General features: G+C 54.0%; 1 protein-coding gene across 5 annotated transcripts in view; it reads left to right on the top strand.

Annotated features, from left to right (window-relative positions):
* Positions 1-19,810, top strand: part of GRB10 (growth factor receptor bound protein 10) — a 175,309-nt gene that overhangs the window by 23,045 nt on the left and 132,454 nt on the right. For 3 of the 5 annotated variants that reach the window (XM_081800818.1, XM_006736158.3, XM_081800819.1), the window contains exon 2: positions 12,333-12,493. The exons of the other annotated variants lie outside the window; for them this stretch is intronic. The gene's annotated coding sequence lies outside the window, so the exon portion shown is untranslated. The remainder of the gene's footprint in view (positions 1-12,332; positions 12,494-19,810) is intronic. 5 annotated transcript variants of the gene reach the window in all.

Below are 19,810 nucleotides of genomic sequence, written 5' to 3' on the forward strand. Positions count from 1 at the left end.
GTCCTGTTTCCCCACGGGAAACTCAAGTGTCTGCAGAGGAATCTGAGACGGGTATCACACTGAGCGCCCCCCAGAGCGCTTCGGAACAGGAGTGAGACCGGCACTTTGTCCTGGAGGCGCAGAAGGTAAGCTGACAGGGGAGAGGGGCAGAGTGACCCGGCTCTGTCCCTCCTCTGACCTGGCCGAGCTGCCCGCAGAAGGCCCGGGGCCCCCCAGCCTTAGCCAGCACTCAGACCCAGAGCCTCGGAGCCGGGGCAGGTGAAGCCAGCCAGGAGCTCACCGTGCGGATGGACAGACTCCAAGCAAAGGGTGACGTGGTCCTGGCTCTGCGACCTGTTTTTCTCTGTCAGCTTACACTTTTTATTCACAACGCATCTGATGCCAAATGTCAGCCCTCCAAGTCTCCACACACCAGCGGCGGTGTCCTGTAATTCCGTGCGGTTCCGACCTTGCCCCCCCCCACAGGCCATAGGGCTCAAGACTGCGCCAGAAAGGGGCCCCCACTGCAGATGCCAGCTGAATCCCAGGCCCCCATACTTCTGACCAGATGAATATAGGATGGGGATGCGACCCTCTTCTTAGTTTGATAGTTTGCTAGAATGGCTCCTGGAATTCGGGAAGGTACTTTACTTATATTTGTAGGTTTGTGATAAAGGCTACAACTCAGCAACGGCCAGATGGAAGAAACACATAGAGCAAGGTGTAGGTAAAGGGGGGCACGTGGACCTTCCATGTTCTCCCCGGGGGCTCCTAGCACCCCAAAGAGCTCACCCACCTTGAAGCTCCCTTCCACCCTAAAGGATGGGGTTTTGTGGAGGTTCCGGTAGGTAGGCACAATTCATCAGCTCATTGGCCATTTGCAGTTAGCTCAGTCTCTAGCCCTGTCCCTTCCCGGGAGGTCACTCAGCCTCTAGCCCCTGTCCCTTCCCGGGAGGTCACTCAGCCTCTAGCCCCTGCCCCTTCCCTGGAAGTCACTCAGCCTCTAGCCCCTGTCCCTTCCCGGGAGGTCACTCAGCCTCTAGCCCCTGCCCCTTCCCGGGAGGTCACTCAGCCTCTAGCCCCTGCCCCTTCCCGGGAGGTCACTCAGCCTCTAGCCCCTGCCCCTTCCCTGGAGGTCACTCAGCCTCTAGCCCCTGCCCCTTCCCTGGAAGTCACTCAGCCTCTAGCCCCTGTCCCTTCCTGGGAGGTCACTCAGCTTCTAGCCCCTGTCCCTTCCCTGGAGGTCACGAAGGCAGGGACAGTTCCACGTCCTAACCATGCCTGGTCTTTCTGGTGACCATCCATCTCCCATCCTGAAGGTGTCAGGGGGTCCCAGCCACCTGCTTCATTAGGCCTACAAGACACTCATCACTCTGGAGCTTCCGGGAGTTGTAGGAGCCGTGTGCCGGCAACTGTGACAAGGACCAAATATTTGTTGACTATACCATGCAGGTGATGCATGACAAGCCGTAGAGCATATCCAAGCTGTTGAGCACGGGTCAGCTTGGGAAGTGTGAGGGGGAGGCCGGGGACGTGAGGATTACGCGATCTCTGTTGGCAAAGGAAAAGCATTTCAGTCGCTGATGCAGGTGAAGGACAGATTCCTTCGCGGGTCTTCACGCCGGCTTCCCTCCTGTGAGGCCTCCTGTAGGGTGAGGTGGCTCCCACCTCTCTGGGCATTTGGCGTCCCAGTCGTGGAAGGTAATAGAATTCTGAAAGGATTTAGATTACCTTTAGTAATCCTTATAGGAGACCTTTTTTTTTCTTTTTTAAGATTTATTTTAGAGGGAGTACGGGAAGGGGAGGGGGCAGAGGGAGACGCTGCTGAGCACAGAGCCTGTCGTGGGGCTTGATCCCACGACCCTGAGATCAGGACCCGAGCCGTAACCAAGAGTTGGACCCTGCACCGACTGAGCCACCCAGGCCCCCTACGGGAGGCCTTTTGAAGTTCCTCTGTCGTGACTGTTTTCATAGCTCCGATCACCAGGAAGAGGAAAATTGAATACTGGAGGATGAAGTGTGGGTTTCAGTTGGTGGAGCTGAGGTCTGGGTTAGCTTTCCAGTGGAAGACCCCGCCTTGTCCCCAAGACTGCACTGACGTGAGGAACACTGGAAATTTTGAGGTGCATTCACCTCTCCTAAGCGGCGGGCTCTGGGTAGCGTGATTTGCTGGAAAAGCAACCGCCTCCCCCCCCTCCCCCGCCACCCCGGCCCATGGGTAGGTTTCTGCTCCTCTGACTGTGAGTGGGGCTCTGCTTTGTCTCTTTCCCTTTGCCTCTGGTCCCGGGGGGGGCAGACTTTCCCAGGCAGGAGGAGGACCTGCTCTCGGGTCAAGGATGTGTGAATAGCTGGGATTCCTTAGAGAAGTGACCAGTTGTGTAGGGCTGTTTCCCACGCGGATTAGCAACAGCTGGGCGTCCCTTGCTAGATACCTGAGGACAAGTTCACTTGGGACGGGTTTCAACATGCTCATGCCAGTTTTTGCAGAACGGATAAAAGCAGTGATTGGCCATGCATGCCACAGACTGCTTTTCTTCCCATGTTTTCCTTGCGGGGTGTGGACCAAGGCTTGGCCACGCTCCTGCGTCTTGGCGTCGACTGCCCCAAGAAACAAGGTTAGGGACCATCTTGTTGAGAGTGCTCATCAGGATGGAGGCTGTCGTGAGCACTCAGTAAATGCTTATGGAGTCAAGGAAAAAGTCATGACTTTCAGGACAAAGATAAACATGGAATGATTGTTAGAGAAGGTAACACAAGCCATTCGGTGCCTGCCATGAGCTCCTGGGTTTACAAGAGCCTTAGGATGGTGTCCCGAGGAAAATCGCCAAGTGCTGCTCGGTGATCTGCCCGTCACTGGACAACCACCTGTAAGTGGGACGGGTGATGAGAGGCTGCCCACCCAAGGGTGTCTGTGACATAACTGCTTTGTCTGATGTTTGGAAAGCAGAAGACCTTCTCTTTTCTCTTTTCTGTTTTCTTTTTTTTTCTTTTCTTTTCCCTTTCCTTTCCTTTTTTTTCCTTTCCTTTCCTTTCTTTTCCTTTTTTCTTTTCTTTTTCCTTTCCTTTTTTTCCTTTTCTCTTTTCCTTTTCTTTTTTAAAAAGATTTTATTTATTTGAGAGAGAGCAAGAGAGAGCACACGGGAGGGGGCAAAGGGCAGAAGGAGAGGGACAAGCAAGCTCCCCGCTGAGCAGGGAGCTTGACACGGGACTCATCCCAGGACCCTAAGATCATGATCTGAGCCGAAGGCAGACGCTTAACCAACTGAGTCACCCAGGCGCCCCAAAGCAGAAGACTTCACCCAAATAGCTCTCACTCCCAACCCTGACATAGGAGTAGTTGCCCGAGGCCCTCCTGGCACCGATAAGGAGCCTGAGGTTCAGAGAGCATTGGGGGCGTTTCTGCCACTTGCTCAGCGGGTCTCCTGAGTCCCAGGCAGATGGAACAGGGTCAAGGGGGGCAGACACAGGCTCCTGGCACATGACAAAGGAGTGAAGCAGTGGATGGGGAAGGACAGAAAGATGTGGCAAGAAGGTAAGCTCCATGCTGGTCACCCCGCTTGTCAGCCTGTCATGGGTTGCGTCCATGAATAGGAGATGACTGGTCCATTGTGTCCTGTCAAAGTGGGCTCACTGGGAGGTGGAATCTAAGAGATGCACCTTGATAGGATTATGTAGGAACTGTTCTTCAGGTCCTAAGATAGACTTTGAGCGTGGCCGCAGGGTCCTTGAGAGGGAACGGCTCGTGGGGGCTGCCACCCTGCGACTCTCGAGTGGAACCAGCAGGCATGGAGGCCGGCTCTGTGTGTCTGACCAGAACATTCTGCGTTCTGCAGAGAGTCCCCGAGCCCGTGTGTCCTGAGCTGGTGCCCGTGTGGCCAGAGGAGGTCCGGTTCAGGGAGGAGTGTGAGACTGTTCGGTCTGTGCAGGGTGGGGGTATTTATATCTACAGAGGCATCCCCCCGCTCCCCTGCCTTGAGCAGTGTGGTGCTGGGGCTGGGCAGTCAGTACGTTGTCCACCCTTGTCTTAGTCTGCTCGGGCCTGCCCTGACGGAATAGCACAGACTGGGGGCTTAATCAGCACACATTTACTTCTCACACATCTGGAGCATGGGTCCAAGATCTGGCACTGGCCGATTCCCTGTGTGGTGGGGGCTCCCTTCCTGGTGTGCAGGGGGCCCCTCCTCACTGTGCTTTCACACGGTGGGGGGACAGGGGGAGGGGAGGGGAGGGGGAGGGTGGGGGGAGGAGCTGTTGGAAGGGCTGAGCAGGGCTTGAGAAGGGCTAAGTACAAGGGGATAACTAAAGGTCACTGAAGATTCATACTGCTAGACTTGATAAAAGTAATAAAAGGTGATTAGACTGTTGACTGTAGCAGTTCTTTTCTATGCCCAGATGCTGGGCCAGTTTCCGGGCTGGACAGACCCACTGGCATCTCCGTTGTCCTTATTAGAATCTTGATTCCCTGCACTGAAGGAGCATTTTTCCTTACACATGTTTGTAACACTTTATACCCCAAACCTAGAACCCCCAGTTGTTCCCTACGGGGGGTATTGAGTGATACTGAGGAGGAAAGGTGACTGTCTTTCACATGTAAGGTTCTGGAGGTGGGGGGACATGGGACCGTGGGGCGTGCCCCGTGATTTGGGCTGTTCTCGGGGTGGTGATGGGCATCCACACAAGATGACTCTGTTTCCCACAGATTTCCTCTGTGACGAGGGGCAAAATCTTAACCTGTGGTTGGTGGTGCCTCATTCAACATGACTCAAAATCACATAGCGAAGTTTCTCCACAGATAATAGGGTCTTCACTTACTTTCCTCTTTATCTTGTTGGCTTTTTTCCCTAACTTCCTGAGGGAAGAAAGAAAATGCAGAAGGAAGGAAGGAAAACAAAACAAAGAAAATAGGGGGGGGCAGAGTCCTTCGCATTTCTAGAAGCTTCTGGGCTGTTCTCGGTTCATGTGACTTGCCCACAGCACTTAATGGCCTCATTGTTTTCCGCGGAGAGCTGTGATTTCTCTGGAATTCCTAGAAAGGGGAGCGGGCAGAGCCAGCCACAGGGCGAGGGAAGGAGACGGTGCTTGAGCGTCATGAGGGACTCAGGTGGGGTTTTGGGGTGAGGGGTGGGAAGGGGGGAGAAGCAGCAGGACCACTGGTCTGAAACCTGACAAAAGCACTTTTGGGGCGCCTGGGTGGCTCAGTTGGTTAGGCCACTGCCTTTGGCTCAGGTCATGATCCTGGAGTCCCAGGATCAAGTCCCACATCAGGCTCCCTGCTCAGCTGGGGGTCTGCTTCTCCCTCTGACCCTCCCCCCTCTCATGTGCTCTCTGTCTCTCATTCTCTCTCTCAAATAAATAAATAAAATCTTTAAAAAAAAAAAAAAGCACTTTTGACTAGGAAGATCAATTTTAAAATTATGTGATTCCTGTTCCTTCTTGCAAACATTCAGACCCAGAGTCTGTAGAATAGAGTGAAGGTCCCAGCTGCGCCCTCTGAGCTATCAGATTGGCCTCCCTCCCGGTCACTGATGGTCTGTGTCCTCCTGGGTCCTTTCCTGCCATTAATTGAGGTGAATTCGTGGACCTGTTTGTCACTTTCCCCTTCTGCGAGAGTATCCCCTCCCTCCTCCTCCTCCTCCTCACCTCCTTTCCTCCGTGATCTCTGCCTCCACCTTGGTCAAGGCTGCCTTTGGCCAGTTCCGTGAGAAGCACCTTTTGGGATTTGCATCATTTCATCCTTGCGGGAGGGAGCCGGAAGGAGAATTGAGCTCACAGAACGGCTGGATGTGTCTGTGGGGCCAGAGGAGTCCTGGGCAGAGGAGCAGGGCTGAGCAGCGTCTGGATGCAGAGCAGGGAAGGAAGGGGAGGACATCCCAGAGGGCAGGCAGTGTCTGAGCTCCTGGAAGAGGCTGGTGGGTGAGGTGAGTGTGGGTCAGAGGGGAGGTGGGGCCCCTGGGTCAGGCCCCCGGGTCAGACTGCTGTTGGGGGGTGTCCAGGTGCATCTGAAGCCAGCTTGAGAGGGGTGCGGGGGACAGCAGGTGCTGAGGCTGGTTCTAGGTCGGATGAGCGCAGCGGCCTGGTGTTGGCAGCAGAGAGGGGAGGAGGGTAGTGGGCCGATTTCTCATGCTCCTATAGCCAGAGTACGTGTGCCACTGGATGGCAGGTGTGGGAGGGAGGGGTGAGGATGGGGGACTCGGTGGGTTGTGCCAAGCAGGGGAGGGGGGACAGGGACAGGTGCATTTGCCTTGCTTCCAGTTATTTTTTCTCCCCAAGGTTTTTGCTTGCCCTTTGATTTTGCAGAGAGGGCTGGGTGCCGTGAAGGAGTTGGATTTTCCTTCCTGGCTTCCAGGGTGAGAATATTGCTGAGGAAGATCTTCCTCACCCAGATTTCATAACGTTGTTCTTCCGTGCCTTCTCTTATTATGTTTCATGATGATTAAGTCATTCATCTATCGGGAATGGTGGGCGGTGAGGATCCGCCTGTGTCTTACTGAGCACCAATAGCCCCTTTTCCTGGATCTTACTTTTCCTTCTTCTATGGTCGCTCAGCTCCACCCGGATCCTTTTCCCGTTCTGTTGACTTCTGTGTCTGTCCCGTTCCTGTCCACCTGTCCACAGGCAAGCCGTGGGTCCCTGGCAGACCTGGGGTGTCGGCTGGGGGTGCACCCCCCCCATTACCTGGGGCAGGAGCAGCGAGGGGAGGGCTTCCCTTCCCAGAAAGTGCTGTGTTTGTGCCTTGGCCTCTTCTTTCCGATTTCTTCTAGGTTCTTCACCAGAGTTTCTGGGTTTTCCTCGGGATCTCATACGTACTTCTTTTTTTTTTTTTTTTTTTTTATTTATTTGCGAGAGAGAGAATGAGAGACAGAGAGCATGAGAGGGAGGAGGGTCAGAGGGAGAAGCAGACTCCCTGCTGAGCAGGGAGCCCGATGTGGGACTCGATCCCGGGACTCCAGGATCACGACCTGAGCCGAAGGCAGTCGCTTAACCAACTGAGCCACCCAGGCGCCCCTCATACGTACTTCTTAAGTACGTTATTTCTGTTGGTTCTATGAATAAAACCACTTTACTGCTACACTTTTTAACTGGCTTGGTGCTGTTGCCTGAAAGACTGAGGGTGTGGGGGTCGCTCTGGGATCCCGACCTTATTAAATGCTGACAGGAGCTCGGCCTTCAGCTGGTGGTCCTGAATTTCCCCTGTAAATAACGCTGGCTTCTTAGCTTTTTCTAGACAACTTCCAAGCCTGGTTTCTGTTTCGTACCTTGCTATATCATCTAGGGGGTGACCATGGGGCTTGCTGCATCTGGGCTTGCTGGCCCTAATTTTAAGGGCAAGGTTACCAGTGCTGCCTCATTATGTAGGCCACTGGGCTGCTGGATGTTTCTGGTAGATGCTTTCATTAGGTCAAGAATATTCCCTCTTTTACACCCCATCTCTGACCTGCAAATCAGGGGAATTCCCCCCCCCGCCCCCGCCCTGTTATCCTCTGTGCTTGGAATTTCAGGCTCTTATTTTGGACCGTTTTTTTTTTTCTTCTCTAAAATAAAATGATAAAATATGTTCCAAACAATGTGATCCAAAAGAACAAAAATGAGGAGAAACGTGGTAAATGAGTGCCAAAATTTTTCTATTCTCTTCTTATCCTACAAATGCTGTTCATCAACAAAATAATAAAATAGGTGGGGCAGATTCAAATAAATACCTGTTGATTCAGTCCTGGCTCTTCCATTTCTTAGCTGTGGGACCTTGGGAGGTACTCATTGTATCCCAGCCTTGGTTTCTTCATCCCTAAAATGGGATAATGATTCTGCTTTGAAGGATTGACAGTCATTCCTTGTTCTTAAGTAAGAACCATTCATTTTTACATTTCATTATATGTCTTCTCTGCATTTACTTGTTTCAACTTAATCCTCAAAACCGTTTGATTATTGGTTATTGAGCATCTGGTGAGACGTGTGACCTATGACAGGCTGTCAATCGAGGTGGCTGTCATCGCCATCCATGGGCATCACGGCCGTCCCCTTCATCCTCGGTGGCATCAGCAGGACCGTCTGGGAGAGCTGGTCAACCCCGGGATTTCAGCCCCGTGGATCCTGCGTGCCAGGTTGTGGAAGCTTGATGATTCGGACATGCTCTTACTAGGATGCTTCGTGGAGCACGGGATGCAAATCCGCATATTCCTGTTGGTCAGCCCCACTCTTTCTGATGAACCCTCTTGCATGTAGCTCTGTGGGGGTACCACACTATTTTAACTATTTTTGCCTTATAATTTAGTGTGAGATGAGAGTAACCCTCCCTTAATGTTGTACAATCGGTGGTCTCATGATTGATCTTGTTAGTTTTAATGCATTTAGATGGATAACCACACCTCATTTACAAAACTAGCTTTAGTTTCCTCAGTTGATGGCTTTGAAGAGCATCAAAATCTCTGAGGTTTCATCTTCCCATTTGGGAACTTCGCATGTTTCCGTTAGTCCAGGCCTCTTCCACGTCTCAGGCAAGTGGCGACGTTCTTTAGTTTATGTAGGGCTGTTCTTCTGTTCTTGGGACTGAGCTAAAACGTGCGGTGTGTGTTGGCTGTTCATCCGTTCTCCGGGCAGTCACTATGTCCGTGGGCGCGTGCGTTTACCCTGTCCCTTGCTGTCCCGCTGACTTTGGCTGTCGAGGGAAGTCGTCTCCTGTGTCTTTCCTGGCGGCAGCCCCCCCGTCTTGCAGCATGTCCAGTCGGGGAGGCCTCGGGCAGGGGTCGTTTGGATAGCCCATCTTTGAGCTTGCTCGGTGGCTCCTGGAAGCCCCACGGTGAGGACTGGTAGGATTGTTGGTTCTGCTTGACCGTGGAGTTGAGAACCCTGTTCTGGGCCCATGCATACATTTTGATTAAGTCAGGGCAGTTTCTGTGATGGCAGCCAGTTGGGATGGGATCCCCTGACCTGGGCCAGCTTGCCATCCCTGTGGGAGCCCCTGAGGGTCTGCTGGTGGACGGGCCACGGAGGGAGGGCCTTCCTGGGCGCGGGCCACGGAGTCCCTGCTGCATTGTGCTGAACACTTCCTGTGTGTTGGGTGGTTCGAGAGGACGATGTTGGCATTTGGGTGTGGCCGCTTTCCTTTGTCCTCACATTCCGCCCTCTCGACCAGGGCGGTCACGATGGCATTTCTGGCTGCAGGAGCACCAACTAAAAGTGGTGTGAGCTGTGGAATTTTGGAATTTCGGCTTGATTTTTGCTTCTCTTTTAAAGGCTGTCCTCAGGTTCCGGCACTAGCATTCTGACATTTTATAATGACTTTTCCTTCACTTCCATTCCATTGATCTCTTTCTCAACTCGTCTTTCTCAATTTGCTGTCACAAGTGGACTCCACTATCCGTACGATATTGAATTTATTTTTATTTTTTTAAAGATTTTATTTATTTGAGACAGAGAGAGAGAGAGCACATGGGGGGGGAGGGTCAGAGGGAGAAGCAGACTCCCTGCTGAGCAGGGAGCCCGATGTGGGACTCGATCCCGGGACTCCAGGATCATGACCTGAGCCAAAGGCAGTCGCTTAACCAACTGAGCCACCCAGGCGCCCGAATTTATTTTTTTTAAATCCAGGGCATTCCGTCCCCTTTTGCGAAGGCATAGACTGTTCCAGAGTGGTGCGGCCGCACACGCTGAATATCCTCGTCACGGAAGGTGGGATTTGTTGAGTGTCTAAATAGTCACTGTTATGACTCTAAATATTTAGTGTGCGAAAGCTAGACCGAAGGAAAGATTAATATAAACTCTGGAAGTTTGGGAATATATCCCAGATGCTACACAGAAATCAAGGGGTCCTTTGTTTCTGCCATACTTTGGAAGTCAGTAAGGACGTTTGGTTTTGCCCAAGTTCATGCACGTCGGATTTCAAGTTCATGTCGTGTCTGATGGGGAGCTTGCAGGGGACGCGCTGTCTTGATTGACGGGCGAAGGGTGCAGTGTCGGGGACTCTGTTCCGTGTCACCACCCCAGCAGTGGCAGTGTTGGTGGTCGTGGTCGTGGGTGCTGATGGGCTGTTGCTCACGGCGCCTGGAGGCTTGTTTGCAGCAGGGGCTCTGTGCCTCTTGCTTGGTCCTGCTGTTGATGAGGATGCATCTCAGTAGATCTGCCAGCTCACCACGTTCAGAAATCATCCTGTCTTTGTTCTGTCTGCTGGGAAGTTCAGTATCCACTTTCTTAAAAATAGAAATGGTCGAAGTGGCGATGAGTTTGACAAGCAACTGCGTGTCATTTTTCTCGAGTAGTAGATGAATTTATGTTGCCTGTTATAAAATAAGGCAAACCTCCCAAGCGTATGTTGCAAATTTAAAGGCCTATGCGGAAAAGACGCATTTGGAAGCAGTCATGGGGCATTTGGATCAGAATCCAGGGAAGACTAGTTTCTCTGGAAAAGATGGGAAATGTCTCAGAATTTCAGGAGCAGAGGTGTTATGGGACCAGAGTCCGTTTTCCCACATTCCAGCCCTTTGTCATTTCAAAAAGCCCCATTCTTATTTGACCATTCACTTTTTTTTTTTTTTAAATTTGTGGTCAACATAGCTACTAGAATTTAGAGACGTTGCACTGGACATAATTGCTGTAATGTGTTTCAGACTTGCACATTCTTTTTTTTTTTTTTTTTAAGATTTTTATTTATTTGTCAGAGAGAGAGAGAGCACAAGCAGGGGGAGCAGCAGAGGGAGAGGGAGAAGCAGGCTCCTCACTGAGCAAGGAGCCTGATGTGGGACTCGATCCCAGGACCCTGGGATCATGACCTGAGCCGAAGGCAGACGCTTAACGACTGAGCCACCCAGGCGTCCCAAGACTTGCACATTCTTTGAGAGGGTGAAAGCAGGTGCCCTTACTAAAAATGCCTTTGCATCGACGGGTGATGTTCAGTGTTGAACAGGCACATAATCCTGTATCCTTTGTCCCCCTTTCGGTCCTAAGAAGATCAGCATCCCGTCTGAACACTGGCAGGCTTGCGGGTGGCCAAGTGTCTAGCACCTGATCGTGGGGGAACTGTGGGACGTGTCATGGTTCATGTCTAGTATATTCCTTTAATATTTACCGCATGTTGGGTCCTACGTCTTTACAGGCTCATTTCTTCTTAAAAGCTCTAGATGGAAGAAAAAAAAAAAAACTCTAGATGAAGATACTGTCGTTATGTTGATTTTGGAGCTGGGGACTCAGAGGCTTAGTGCCTCCCCTAGATGTCACCTGCTGAGACAGGGTGGTGTCAGGAGATAAGAGGCTCTCTGGCTCCTGCGCCTCATCCCTGGCCATTGTGCTTCATGCTGGTTTTCTAGTAAGTTCTAGGTCCATGACTTCTTCCGTAGTAGGTCAGAGGCAGGGCAGGGTTTATTTCCACCATGGAGTGATCAGAAAGAATTAGTTTAGGGCTCTGTTCTCCCCACCAAGGGCACCCACGTCGCAGCCCGTGGACCAGCTCAAACACAGAGGCAGCAGCTCTGATGAAGACTCTCTTGGACTCACGCTTGCTCTGTGCTGATCGCCCCACTGAGTCCCCGTGGGAGTATGTTGCATTTGACCTGTGAAGAGTCAGTGGCATTCCGTTGTGATGTGTTACAGTCCTCGGGGAGGTGGGCTCTCTGCGCAGTGTCCTGCAGAGGAAACTGTGTTGGGGAGCGCCCAGGTGACTAAAAACTCACCTCCAAGCTCAGCCAGGCTTTGTCTTGGTCCTGACGCTGTCCTTCGAGCCTAGAGCAATCCTCCTGCTCATCCCTCAGGAAGGATGAGTTGCATGAGGGAATCAAAGCAAGTAGCCAGGATTCAAAGGGCAGGTCCACCTGCTTCTGCCCTCTCCTGTTAAACATGCGTGCCCGGTGTTCCGCGGAGCCTTCTGTACCGGGGGGCTGGTACTTGGGCTGAGCTGGGGGGGGGTCTCTGGGGGGTGGGGTGAGGGCTGTAGTCTGGGAGGACCCTGGGAAGGATGTGGGTTTTGATCTGGGCTCGAAGCATGAATTACAGGTGAACTTGGCCTTGCAAGAGGGCAAAGGTCTGTGCATTTGTACCCCACCCGCCTCGGGGGCACTTGCTTTTCCTGGGGGTGGGGGGACACGTGCAGACTGTGGCCTGGGACCCAGAGCTGCCTCCCTTGCTTCTCTGGTCTCTGGTCTCTGCAGGCATCTGTCTCTGCAGTCCGTTGACATGGCAACTAGAAGCCTGCTCCTCTTGGACTTCTTTCTCGTTCTGCTCTTTGAAGAATTTTTAAATTAAATCTCCTTGAAAAAAAAAAGATATCCTGTGTGTCTGTTTTAAAAGATTTTAGTCTTGGGTGCAGAGCATAAAATGCAGGTTTGCATAAGTTCCGCGTGTTCAGTGACGGCCTCTTTGACTTTCAGCTTTGGAGTTGAGTGAGCACCATGCTGAGCCGGAGCATGGAGCCGTGGGGAGCGCGGGCGCCGTGACCGTGACCGTGACCGGCAGCTGGTTCTCACCTGGGTCCTCTTGGTCAAGCTGAGGCGGCTGCCAAACCACCTGAGCCCGGGCAAGCCCCTGACAGGTAAGGTCCATTGGGTTTTCACTGGTGTGTAGGATTCTCTCTTAGTAGGAGAATCGTCTGTTAAATATTGATTAAGCCGAGATCAATAAATGCTTGCCGTTGCAGGCCTGGGCATAACAATGGCTCCTTTATTCTGGGGTTTCTGCAGGGAGTCTGTGCACCTGTCTCTCCGTGGCCCCTCTCCGCCCCTTTGCTCACTGGGCTGAGGTGGGTGGCCCGAGACCTCTCCTCTCTGGGCCTCAAGTGGGGCTCTGCAGACCACCCTTCATGCCCGCTGTGCGCATGCCTCTCCCTCTCCAGCCCCCCTTGGTGTTCTGTCAAGAGGGGGTGATGATACCTCCTGGATTGTCCTGAGATGTGCATATGAGCCCTCAGAGGTTCGCAGCTGTTGTGTTTGGTAACAGGCCAGAATGGAAGCGGGGGGAGGGGGTGCGGCTCTTGACTCAGGCCTTGTTTGCCAACACCACTTGTGTGGGTCTGCCCCACCTTAGTCCTGATATTGGGGGGCCCATCAATAACGAAGGTCCGGGGCAGGTGTTGGCGTGTCCTCCCCTCAGTGCTACACCTGGGCACGGACTGTTTCTTTTGTCCCGGTCGGCTGGGGTGTGGGGATCTTATCATGCTCTCTGTGGGTGTATTAGTGGGGGAACTGAGGCCAGAACAGTGTTCCAGCAAATGCGCCTGCTTGAGCCTTTGCTCCCAGGGAGGACGGTGGGTGTGGGAGAGTGGTCGATCAGCTCGGGCTGCCGTAGCTAATACCCCAGCTTGGGTGGCCTGAACCACAGATGTGTATTTTGGCTCAGCTCTGGAGAAGTCCGACATCAGGGTGTCAGCAGAGACGATTCTCCTTTAGCAGGTGGCTTTAGCCTTTCTCTCTGGCACGAAGACGGCCGCCTTCTCCCTGGTCCTAGCGTGACGGTCTCCCTTCCGTGTGCCTCTGTGTCCTAATCTCTTTTTCCTATAAGGACGTGAGTCCTCTTGGATTAAGGCCCACCTATCACCTCATCTGATCTTAATCACCCCTTTGAAGACCCTTTCTCCAAATACAGAACATTCTGAGGCTCAGGGGTTAGGGCTTCAGCATGGGGACATCTGGATTTAGCCCCTAACAGAGGGGCCCCCGGGCCGAGGAATTGGGGTCCACAGTCCTTGGGACAAGAGTGCTGGGCTTTCTCTCCAGCTTGCCTACTTTACGTGGCCTCCTTCCATGACCCTTGACGTGCTTGGGTTTTCCTAAACTGTCTACAACGCAGAACAAAAGGGTTTGAATCCCTTGATTAATTGGGTTTATTCAGCAGACCCTTCTCGAGCGTCAGCCTCGTGGTAGATGCCGAATGACATTTTACATGTCCTGTTTCAGCCTCAAAAGGTTTCGTGTTTCTTTCTCTCTGGATAGCTAGCATGACCATTGAGTTTTTATTCTGGGGTGTGGTTTTTTTTCTTCCCCCGTGAGCCCTCACAGAGAAAACGTCCCCCACACGGAGTTGGGAGTAGCTTCTGCTCCCGCTCCCCATTCCTCTGAGTGAGGCTGGCATCCCGGGAACCGTGACCTCCTCAAACTTCTGCCGCCCTCCTGGAGGACCAACGCCATCAGGACGCACTGTTTGTTGCAAAACAGAGGCCCCTGACCCTCTTTGTCACAGCAGAGATGATGAAAAGGAACAGGAGTGCCCTGCGTGGCTCTTGAGGGAGGCTGCAGAAAGAAAAGTCTCGTAGGAGAATGAGCAAGAAGAAGTAGCACATCGTGCCTCATCACGGCCCCGTCCCTTCGGTGTCCAAGACCTGGAGCACAGGTGCTGGTCAGCTGTCGCTTGGCTTGGCCCTGGTTTCGCTGTCCTCGGGGCCCACACAGTTCCTGAAGTTCCGGGGGGGTGGGGTGCAGAAGGCGGCCGGTGGGGGGCCGCGGTGGGTCGGGCTGATGCTCCCACCGGCGGGCAGCCATCCTGCTGGGCCCCTGTGCACCTTCCTGCTGCCTCTGGCTCAGCAGGGACCCGGGGAGCTTCCTCGAGGGTCCCTGGCGGGTCATCACAGTGCGGGGGACGCACATCCGGAAAAAGGCAAGAAGCGCCCCTGGCCGCTCCTGTCCCCGCTCCTTGGATTGTCTGAGCAGCCTCCACCTCTAGTTCTTTTCTTTCCCTGTTAGCATTTGAACGCGGCTTCTCCTTCAAAGCCACGAGCCCCTGGATGCCGAGAGCCTCGCCGGGGACCTCTTGGCTCGGGCACACAATGAAACTAAGTCTCGTCTCACAGAGAATCCTCCCATTCGGGGCCTGAAATCTGATTCTCCATGGCAGCTTAGGTGTGGGGTCCGCCGGCGTGGAAGGCACGGTGGGGGGGCGTTCCTGTGTCTATCCTCCGGGAGTGGGGAGCTGGGTCTGGGGCCGTCTGTCCCCGGGCTGGTGAGTTTGAGTGCCCAGAGAGCTCAGCAGGTGTAGTGAATAAGGGGTGGATCCCTGGAGATTGCTCCAGGGAGGGAATTTCCAAAAACATTTTATTTATTTATTTTAAAGATTTTATTTATTTATTTGACAGAGAGAGACATAGCGAGAGAGGGAACACAAGCCGGGGGAGGGGCAGAGGGAAAAGCAGGCTTCCCGTTGAGCAGGGAGCCCGATGCGGAGCTCGATCCCAGGACCCTGGGGATGATGACCTGAGCCAAAGGCAGACACTTAATGACCGAGCCACCCAGGCGCCCCTCCAGAAACATTTTAGCTGGAAAACCCTTTCTTGACCTGAACTCTCATGTGATGTCCTCTTTTGCAACGTGTGTGGGTCGTGATGTCCTCTTTTGCCGCATGTGTGGGTCCCATTGAGTGCTCGGGGGGCCCGGAGCCCCCTGGGTCTGGGGGATGGCTGGACAGTGGACGTGGGTGCCTTCGAGTCTTCCCTGTGGTCACTGACAGCTCTCATGATGGGCTTCTCCAGGGATGAGTCCGAGGTACAAAGTCTTACATTTTTTTAAAAGCCAGTGTTTTTTGTTTTTTGTTTTTTAAGATTTTATTTATTTATTTGAGAGAGAGAGCAAGTGAGCACAAGCAGGGGGAGCAGGCTTCCCGCTGAGCAGGGAGCCCAATGTGGGGCTCCATCCCAGGACCCTGAGATCATGACCTGAGCTGAAGGCAGACGCTTCACCGACTGAGCCCCCAGGCGCCCCTAAAAGCCAGTTTGTATTATTCGTGGCCTCACACTGCATCCTTAGTCCTGGCCAGACAATTTCAAAAACGCACTTCCATGGGACACGGAGGGAGCGGTTGGGGGGGTTGCAGGGGTGCAGGTCTGTGGGCTGCATGCACAGGCCGTTGTGCTGGGTGGTCTGGAGTGTGCGTCCTCTGCAAGGCAGTGCCGACCCCGCCGGGTGCAGGGTGGGGCTCCGTGGCGTCCTCCATGATCCCCTGCGTTAAAGAGAACAAATCTGACCCGAGTTACGCTCTGCTAACTTGAACATGGCGTATAATGTGTTTGACAGAAACCATTTGATCAGTTCTCGCTTTCCGGACTTTTTCTGTTCATTTGGTAATTTCCGTAGAGCACGCATTTGGTACCAGCTACCGTACCAAACCCCGGGGGTTCAGGAAGATGCTGTGACACAGAATAAGAGGGTCTGGGAGGGACCAGTTCGTGGCCAACAGGGAAGTTAATAAATTACAGGCTTCAGTTTGGGCAGCAGCTCCGACCAGGGCACCCAGCGTCTGCATATGGGTGAGCCCGCGGTGGGAATCGTGATCCTGGAGCGATGGGGTTGTGGGCGGTCAGTGACAGTGCGGGGAGATCCGTGGGGCATTAGGGCCGCCCTCCCTCTGTTCTTCACCGTCACTGCATCCCAAGAGCCCCGTATGTTTTGGGGTCGTAGCAGGAGAGAGGGAAAGACACAGATGTCCTACTTGCCCGATTTCTGTTCTCCCACTCTCGCTCCCATGAGGCCCCAGTGGGACCGCAGCTTGGTCGTCCCCTGGCCCCAGTTTCTGGTTGCTTGTGTTGCTCTCGTTGGAGAGTTTGTAGGGTGGTTGACTTGGGTCAGGGCGTCGCATCCCCAGGCCCCGTGCCCACTGCATCGCCCCGTCTGCGGGGCTCGTCCCCCGAGTGCGCTCTGGCCCAACAGCAGAAGTGGGCCCGCCCCCAGTGGTGCGGCTCACACACCACCCCAGGCGCAGCAGGACGGCGCCTCTCTGGGCCTCCTTGGGATGCAGCCAGGGGAGGGCTAGTGACCATCGCAGCTCGTGAGACCTGCTTAGCAAGACCAGGCTCGGCGAAGGTAGAAGCCATTTCTCTACCCCGCTGTGTTGATAGGCCGTTCCTCCCCATTTACGCTCTGATCGATTCCCAGACCTTCTCGGCATCCAACTAGAAATGGAGCGACTTCTGTCTTCCTGTCTTCAAGGGCAGACAGTCCCAGTCGTGCCGCAGCTTGAGGCCAGCATCCGTGCGGAGAGATCTCGAAGGGACTGGCGTGCACGCCGTGGTGTGTCTTCCTCTCTGGCCTCCTCCCGCCTTCTGGCTTCGGGAACCACACGCTTCTCTCTTTCCGCTCTCCTTCGTTGCTCCCCTGTTTCACTGTGCTTCTGCCGTCCACTCTGTGCCGAAAGCCTCCTCACGCTCTTTTGGCAGACTTTTTGTGTTCTTCCACAGAGTGCCCATGTTGTTTCTGCCTCACGTGGGGCGCTTACCCTGGCACACCCTGATGCTGCTGGGGCGCGGACCCCTGTCCCTCGCTGCGCGTGCGCCCCGTATCTCTGCCCTCCGTCAAGTCCTTGCATCTGATAAGCACCTGATGGCATTGTTGGCTGGCTGGGTCTCCGCACCTTATTCCCGGAATAACGGAAGGAAGGATCTCAGGGCGGAAGGAATCTAAAGCTCCCCGACCATAAGCTTGAAGGAAGAAAGAGGACCTGCTGGCACCCTGCTTGTGAGTCACTTGGAGGTGCAGCTCTGCGGTGTCACCTGTTTCAGGACAGTCTGTCATTGCCCGGGGGGGCGCATTTTTATGATGGATGCTCTGAAATCCATGCCGGTTCCAACCAGAGTCCTGTCACCGCGGGTCTGCTGTTGCCTTTTCTTGTTCCAGTCGTGATGGACCTTGTTCTTGGAGTGACAGGCGATTTTCAGTTGTGCTCTGGACATCTCAGCTTTAGGGGGTGAGAGTCAGGGTCCTGCTTCATCTCCTTCGCAGGCAGTTTCCCCGGAGGAGGCGGTGCCCGCAGTCCGCGTGGGGCTGCGTGTCCCCTGCCTGCTGGGCCCGGCAAGTACCACCTGCGGACGGCGCCTTGTCGCGGTTCCGGGGGACGTCCACACCTTCCCAGAGCACAGCCTCCCTGCAGCCTAGTGCAGGGGAGACCCCACGCCCCTCTGGGCCCCCTGGGGGCAGGGTGGGGGAGTGGAGGGTGCGCACCCACGGCCTCCTCACTTGTCGGGGGTCACTCCGCTCCCCCTCAACCCTGCTGGTATGGGAGGTGCGGTGAGGAGAGCAAGTGCCGACTCAGCCCACCTCTCCCTCCTTGTTCCCTTAATGCCAGGACGGATTAGAGGCAGAGTTCCCCCCGTGGCCCCTCCTGGCCATACTCCTGCAGGGGAATCAGGCGTCTGTTTCCGCTGGGTGGGACATTGAGATCCCCTCCCCTTTGGGCAGCAGATGCTGCCCAGGGGATCTGAGTGGGGCGCCCCCCGCCAAGTCAGGGGCTGGGTGGGTAGGGGGAAAATGAGCCCCCACGTGCCCTGCTGAGACCGGGATGGGTGGGGAGGTTTTTCCAGTGCTGTTGGCTACAGTAGGATGGCTATTGTGGACAAGGTTTTTGGTTTTGTTAGACCACCTTTCCCCTCCCCCCCATCCTTTGTTTGGGGTTGGGGGCGGGCTTTCTGGAAGCTTTTCTTACCCAGGATGTTGATGGTTCCTGGTTGGAGACTTCTGCAGTGCCCTGTCTGGGATCTGTGGGAAAGGGAAGCCCGGGAACTCACCCTCACGTTCTTCCTCATGCCCCGAGGCCCCCAGGTAGTGGCCCTCTTCCCTGTACCTCTCGGATGCTTCCCTTCCCTTGTTGTGTGATGTCCATCGTGGCTGGACACGGAAATCTCCACTTTGGCTCTCGGAGCTTTCCGTTCACAGTCTTTTATTCACACAGGGTGGTTGAATTCTTTTGGAAGAGGGCTGGAGGTTAATTATGTGGCTACTTACGAGGTTCAGTCACGAGATGAAAATGATTGTTGGAATTCTGTCGACACCTGAAAGAAACCCAGTGTTTGTAAAGTGAAGCAGGTGACTTCGAAGTCTTCAGCACCTAACTGCATCGGAAGAATCATGATACCTGATCAGTCACCTGTTTGTTTCATGTTGCATGTGTATCTCTTTGCCCTTATTCTCCGATTCGGAACCCCAAACAGCCATTTTTTGCTATTATTTCTGTCCATCCGGGTTGGGGCAGGATCTGGTGCTCAGGGAGCCTTGTTGCCCTGGTATTGGTGATGACCAATGTATCTGCGAGACAGGAGTTTCTCGAGAGAACCCAGATCATGTAAGAATGTTAAGTATTGACAGGTTTCTGAGAACTTTGGGTATTGGAGTACTTACGTCTAAGGTAACGGGCATTATTTCTTGAAGCTCAGTGTTTTAGAGAAGTGATAGGGCCAAAGTGAATTTGGACAGAGTGCACTGCGGGGGAACGCGGTTACCAGGGTACTTAGGGTAAGTCACGGGGATGTCCACCCGGCAGCCTTGGATCAGGCACTGACCTGGAAACACCTCTGATGGCCAGGCTTGTGGGAAAGCGCGTTTTTCCTTCCATTCCCCTCCCCAGGTTTGATCTCCTCCTGCCGAGGGCTGGGTGTCTGGCTTGGGGCCACATGCGTTCTGGGCTGGGGGAGAACAGGTGTCAGACTGGTCAGGAAGACAGTGTCCAAGGCAAGGCAAGGCAGGGGATGAAGCACCGGGAGAGCCGTCTCTCTCTTCCAGGCTGGCCGCTCTGGATGCACATGGATAGCACCGAGTTCTTCTTGCTGCTCGGTCTGGTCTGTGGTGTTGGGGCAAACCGTTGGGGATGCTTTCAGTCTACGCTGACCTTATTTATTTTGCTCACGTCTTCAGTGCTTGAAGATGACTCCTGGAACACAGCAGACTTACTTTTCTCCGCAGACAGCTCAGACTGGCCCAGGAAGGCCCATTCTTCCGGTCGGCAGTGGGTTATCTTGCGCTGCGGAGGTCGGTGCCGGCTGGATCTGGGGCCTGGGTGACTTGTCATCTCAGGTGTCTTTGCTCTTCTGTGAAAGTGGTCAGCGTCATGAGACCCGAACTCCTGAATCTTTGTGATGTAAAAACCTAGCTCTTCGGGC

This window comes from Leptonychotes weddellii, chromosome 12 (assembly GCF_054177405.1).
Source record: "Leptonychotes weddellii isolate Sample4059 chromosome 12, ASM5417740v2, whole genome shotgun sequence".
Taxonomy (NCBI): Eukaryota; Metazoa; Chordata; class Mammalia; order Carnivora; family Phocidae; genus Leptonychotes; species Leptonychotes weddellii.